The 5,618-nt window shown below is 33.1% G+C and overlaps 1 pseudogene; it reads left to right on the top strand.

Annotated features, from left to right (window-relative positions):
- The first annotated feature begins 3,463 nt into the window (after positions 1-3,463).
- On the top strand, positions 3,464-5,034 carry LOC149209386 (G-type lectin S-receptor-like serine/threonine-protein kinase SD2-5 pseudogene; annotated as a pseudogene).
- The last annotated feature ends 584 nt before the right edge of the window (positions 5,035-5,618 follow it).

The following is a 5,618-nucleotide window of genomic DNA, read 5'->3' on the forward strand; positions in this document are numbered from 1 at the left end:
GAACACCATCACATCATGGCTATTAAGAAATGGAAAGGCTAGGATAAAAAGATTGTCACACTTGGAAAACCCATGTTGGAACAACAAAGAACCACATGCAATACGATGCATGCTAAATCTAGTAAGGAAAAGACATGCAAATTAATACCTACAAATAATGTTGTTATAGTTCCTTAATCCTGCTCTTCCTTGCTTTCTCCCTCGTTTCTATTTCATTCTTTTCCTTTCTTGATCCAATGCCAAAGTGCTCCAAGGAAACTCTAAGTTTCCAAGAGTGTGCGAGTGAGACAGAGAGAATAATAAGAGAGCTCCAAAAGGTACTAGGTGACGCTTAGAAGTTTTTTTTTTTTTTTTTCAATTAGACCTCTATTTTTTTCTTTTTCCACTATTTTCCTTCAATTTCCTCCCCACATCCAACTTGTGACCTTTCACCTTTCTACTCCCCTAATTTCCATTATTTTCATAAATAAATGTGCCAAAATTTCCATTTTCGTTTTCAAATCCTTAATCATTTCATTAGCCATAATAAACCAAATGAACATCCACTAGGATGATTTTCCCAACATTCAGCTTGGAATAAGTTTCCCCTCAACTGTGATTATTCTTTTTTCCTTTATTAACTTTTATTACATGAAATTTTGAACAAGGATATTGTAGTCCATCTTTTAGTCCATTTTTTATTCATGTTTATATACATTACATCATCTTGTATCTTGTCTATGCCCTACATGCTCCTTGTTCCTAGGGTCAAAACCTTTCTTAGATAATTTTTTCATAAGAATACTTTGTATTATTGAATATTAATTTCTTCTTAGAGTCTATAACAACTAATCCTTCAATGTTTTTTTCTATTCTTTGTCTTGTTATACTTGCATTTTCCTTTATGTCCTCTATATCTTAAGTTTTTACTGCCTAATAAAAAATGAAAAAGTTTGTGTTTATGATTACCCTAATTTATTCAATAGGTACCTATTCTGCATAGGTTCGACATAGACTTCCTTGTGTAACATCCATGTATGACCTTTTTAACACTTACACCTAAATTATTGATAACAATCTAGTGTTGTCAAAATTTATATACATTTGTTCTTTTATTCTAGCTATCAATACTTCACACTTTCTCATGTATAATATTTATAACCAACTATTATTGAGTTAATTTCCACATGTTTCTCTATCCCAAATAATCTGCCATTATCTCATTTCCTTGTATAGATCTTGAATTTAACATATAAGAGATCGTTGAGTTCCTTAGTTGTAAGGAATCATATATCCCTTTTACTTTACATAGAGAAATATACTATAGTAATTTTTTTTATATATATAATAGTACACCTTAAAGCATTTCCAACTTATATACTCATAAATACTTGAGTTTGTAACAACAAATTTTATTCCCCCTTCATGATTTTGTGTCTATAAATGTTACTTCTTCCTCATTATAGTCAACCAATTTGGATTTAAGGTTTAATTTATTCCATAGTCTATTATTACTATCTAATATTAATTTGATCTTGTGTTATTTAACTCTAAAGGCAAGTGTCAAATAGTTAGACAAGTTTAGTACACTCATTACGTCTCTCCTGATAGTAATTTTTTTTCTGCATAGATATAAACCAATACTTATTTTCCTATTTTTCCTTCATATAATTGTCAAATTAACAAGAGGCATTGCCCATTTGGTCATAGAAATCACCTTCGCATGCCACATCCATTAGTCTCATCCAAATACCATTTTTGAAGCTTTCACACTCTCCAACAATTATGTTGCAGAAAGTTGCACTTCTATCAGTTTAGTTATATATATACTTCCAAGTTCACTTTGAACAAAATATATATAATTTCACTTTTTATATGGAGTGGATATTATACTAATTTGATTGCCATATGCATTGTTGATTTTCATGATTTTTATTATGTGTATTAAGTTCATTTATAAATAAATTTTTGATGTGATTTTCTTGAAAAATTCTTGTCAAAAAATATTTTGATTTAGTTAAATTATTTTTAATAAATAAAATTCATATGGTATTATTTAATTTATATAAAATTGAAACTTATAAAAAAATCTTAATAATATCTACATTTATAAAATTAATATTATTTAAATTTTATCTTACAATTACAATTCAAAAAATATTATAAAAAAGAATTATTTAAAAGAGATTTTTATTTATTAAAATTTATTTATTTAAGCCATTTATAATATAAGAAAACATATTGCATTCCAAATTTCTTTGCTAAAGCATAAAACATATTTTCCTTCTCAGTGTTTTTCAAATAATATTTTAATATTCAATCTATAAGAATAAATCACTAAAATATATTCTTGAAATTTAAATAATTTTATATTTGTAATATTCAAAATTTCATTTTTAATTGGAAAAATACTTTAAATTATATGTAATAAAAGAAATTTGTTTAATATGTATAATTCCAAGGGGTTTTTGGGGTGTTGAATCCATTTATGTATTCGAAAGTATATTTTAAATAACAAAAACACACAATATTACTTGAAATTGTATTGCGAGATATCAAAAATGTCATCTCATCTATAGGTTAGATTGTGCCTCTTTTAGCTCTTTCTATTGATAATAAATTATGCATTTAATAAAACAGTTTATAATTTTTTAGAGACAATGTCTAAGTATCAAAGATTTTTCAGTTTTATAGTCAAACACTGGCCAATTTTTTTTGGTCAAATCTTAATCTTTTGTTGTTTAAAATGTGTTGTTGATTACATATACAGATTTCACACATTGAAAAATACTTGAGCCACTCAAATTATGGAGACTTCATAACTAAAACTTGTGATTCCAACAAATTTCTACCAAATTTTAAACAAATTCAAACAAAACCACCTTTAAAATAACCTATACTTCATCAACATTGAATAAAGTTATAATTTCAACAATGTACCAAAAGGCAACGGCTCCAAAATCCTATCCAATTACCTAGAATTTCTACAAAATTTTAAACAAATTCAAACAGGACCACCTTTAAAATAACCTACCCATTATACTTGGGTCATAAACATGGACTAAAGTTATAATTTCAACTTTATGAACTAAAGTTATAATTTCAAACACTGTACCAAAAGGCAACGGCTCCAAAAATCCTATCGAGTTACCTAGTGGTGTTGTAATTGACAACCGATCAATGCAAGGAAATACACATAGTAAATGCGTCCTTGTCATTCTTTAATGGAAAACCATGGTGTTGCTTTCTGCACCGTTTCTCACGTTGGCGATAGACACGTGTAAAACATATATCTTGAAATTTCTAAAAGTTTACTTTGAAAAGTCTAGTTTAATGCCCTCCGACCGTTCTGAGCGTGCAATTTTTTTATGAACTCTCTCAATTGGCAGTAGACCCGTGACGATTTGACCATATAAACTCTCCGGGATAGGATCAGAGAATATAAGCATGCAGTCTGATTAGTGTATGCAGGCGAACGTAAGTGATGGATTCCCCGCAAAGTCCAGATGAGAATGCTGGCGGTTTTACATCTCGAATAATCAGATTACTCTTCCTCAGCCCGTTGGCGTTGGGCGTGGCTTTTGTGGTGAGCTTCTTGGTCGTGCAGTTCACAGCCAGAGGAATTGTGCCATATATCCTCCTCCCACTTCATGGCACCTTATTTGTTTCTTTTGTTGCCTTGAAATTGATCTCGAGGTGGCAGAGAACGCGGAAACAAAAAGAGATTGAAGGTGCCAATGAATTCGACGGAGAATATCTGAAGAATCTGACTGGACTTCCTGCAATATTCACTTACCAGGCCATTGAGATCGCGACAGGCGGATTCAGCAAAGAGATTGGGAAGGGAGGATTCGGCACAGTTTATGAAGGAATTTTGAAGGATGGTACACCGGTGGCTGTGAAATGTCTGGTAAACCAGTCCAGGCAGGGGCTAGCAGAATTTTGTGCAGAAATCGCCACCATATCGTCCATCAATCATTCCAATCTTGTGAGATTGCATGGTATTTGTGTGGAAGGTGATCATCGTATTCTGGTTTACGAATTCATGGCCAACGGGTCTCTTGATAAATGGCTTTTCGGCTCAGACAAGAATCTGGATTGGAAAACTAGATATTCAGTCGCTCTCGATACCGCTCGGGGACTTGCTTACCTGCACGAGGAGTCGAGGCTTTGTATTCTGCATCTGGACGTTAAGCCTCAGAACATTCTGCTGGATGAGGATTTCAAGCCGAAAGTGTCCGATTTCGGCATGGCGAGATCTCTAAATAGAGATACAGAAAGCCACCTGGTTACAGCCGTGAAGGGCACGCCTGGATACATGGCGCCGGAATGGTTTTTGGGAGCAGGAATCACGGCTAAGAGCGATGTCTTCAGCTACGGGATGGTACTACTTGAGATTATCAGCGGGCGCAGGAACGTCGATAATACGCGGGATTCGGACAACTGGTATTTTCCTTCCATTGCTTTTAACAAAACGAGGGAAGATAAAATGGAAGAGTTAATCGAGAGTGCATTGGAATTCCAAAGGCCAGAGGATTTTTTGGAGGCTTACCGGTTGATAAAGACGGCGTTATGGTGTATCCAAAGCAATTCGGCGCTAAGACCTTCGATGGCAACAGTGGTACGAATATTAGAGGGGAACTTGGAGATAAAGGATCCTCCATTAGACTGCACATTTCCTTTTGCCCCCTCCGCAGATTATGTGAAGTCCACCAGCGATACCACTCCATCCATGGCTGAGTAAAACGGTAAATGGACCCAGGCATGCCCTGTGAATGCACCCAATGGGTTGCTCAATTTGGGAATGGAAGAGTTGCTCGAGTTTTTCAATCGGAAAGCTGAGTCTCCCTTGGGTTCGCCCATGGATTCTGTTCTTAGTAAGCCTGTCGATATTCACTTTATATTAGTTTGCAATTATATATAGTAGGAGTATGAAACAATTTCGCAGAATTAAGGGCTTTGATCAAGTTCATTCTTTCCAAGTATTTGGAGACCCAGGTTGGTTCTCAACTAGGTCGCTAGACCAATAAGATGTAACAATGGGATGATTTTGCATCTTGTTAATGAGATAAGATGTAACAATGGGATGATTTTGCATCTTGTTAATGAGATAAGATGTAACAATGGGATGATTTTGCTTCTTGTTAATGAGATAGTTTAAAACACTGCTTTAATATGTTGATTATTTTTCATGTTTACAAAGAAGTTAATACTTAGGGGGACTTTTTCTCTAAGAATCATGGGATTTTGGATGATTTAGGAGTCTCAAAAACACACATATTATGTGTGATTTTACCTTCTCGATATATGGCAAGTAGGTTTGGATATCTATTCTTGTAATGCTTCTCAGATGGCTGTCTCCCAAATTTTAGATAGATAAGTGTGATTTAAATATATGATGTAAATGCAAATTTATTTTTAAATATGAAAAATATATAATATTTGAAAACTTGATATATATAAATTTTTATTTTTATTTTTTATATTTTATTATAAAAAAAATGTTTATGAGAAATTTTTCCGCGTAAATGACAAGATAAATTATTTATCGAGGCGTTTTGAACCAACAAGTGTGGTTCATCGTCAGGACAAGTTGAAGAAACATGGTTCATCGTCAGGACAAGTTGAAGAAACAGATC

This window comes from Pinus tabuliformis, chromosome 1_2 (assembly GCF_031772625.1).
Source record: "Pinus tabuliformis cultivar Carrire ecotype Pingquan chromosome 1_2, CPIR1, whole genome shotgun sequence".
NCBI classification, from domain to species: domain Eukaryota; kingdom Viridiplantae; phylum Streptophyta; class Pinopsida; order Pinales; family Pinaceae; genus Pinus; species Pinus tabuliformis.